The following is a 486-nucleotide window of genomic DNA, read 5'->3' as shown; positions in this document are numbered from 1 at the left end:
TAAGAGAGATAAAGAGGGATTAACTCACACAGAATGATGTATGTCTGTTAATTGTCCCGGATCTTGGTGCCCGCGCAAGGGTCTAATCTTCCCAGGCTGTTGTTCTGTACTTTGAAATGTATAATTACAAGGAGAATAGCCTATTTAGGGTGGCTAGGAGGCGTAGGGAGAGCAATACGCAGCAAAGACTCACAGAATGACATCTCTTAGAGTTCAGAATGTTCAGAAAGCCTCTTTGGTTAAGGTTCATGAACCTTTTTTCATATACTTAAGTTTAGATGGTCATCATTTAAAGATTCTGATTCTTGCATATTGATTACTTCCGCATGTCATTGGCTAGTGAGAAGATAATGAAAAAGAATGATGCCACAAAGCGAATTTTATTTTTGCAGATCGCTCACAATTACATTATGATGAAGATAAAGAATTAATAATTTCTAAGTGAGGAGAAAGCGGGTAAAGGACTTAGCTAGCATCAGTGCAGGT

The 486-nt window shown here is 38.3% G+C and overlaps 1 protein-coding gene across 1 annotated transcript in view; it reads left to right on the top strand.

Moving 5' to 3' along the window:
- LOC119591519 (sodium channel protein para-like) overlaps positions 1–486 on the top strand; it is a gene marked incomplete in the record, with an annotated part of 263,120 nt that overhangs the window by 120,535 nt on the left and 142,099 nt on the right.

Source organism: Penaeus monodon, chromosome 28 (genome assembly GCF_015228065.2).
Source record: "Penaeus monodon isolate SGIC_2016 chromosome 28, NSTDA_Pmon_1, whole genome shotgun sequence".
NCBI lineage: Eukaryota > Metazoa > Arthropoda > Malacostraca > Decapoda > Penaeidae > Penaeus > Penaeus monodon.
Note: the sequence above shows the minus strand (reverse complement) of the source record. Positions and strands in the feature narration are given on the sequence as shown.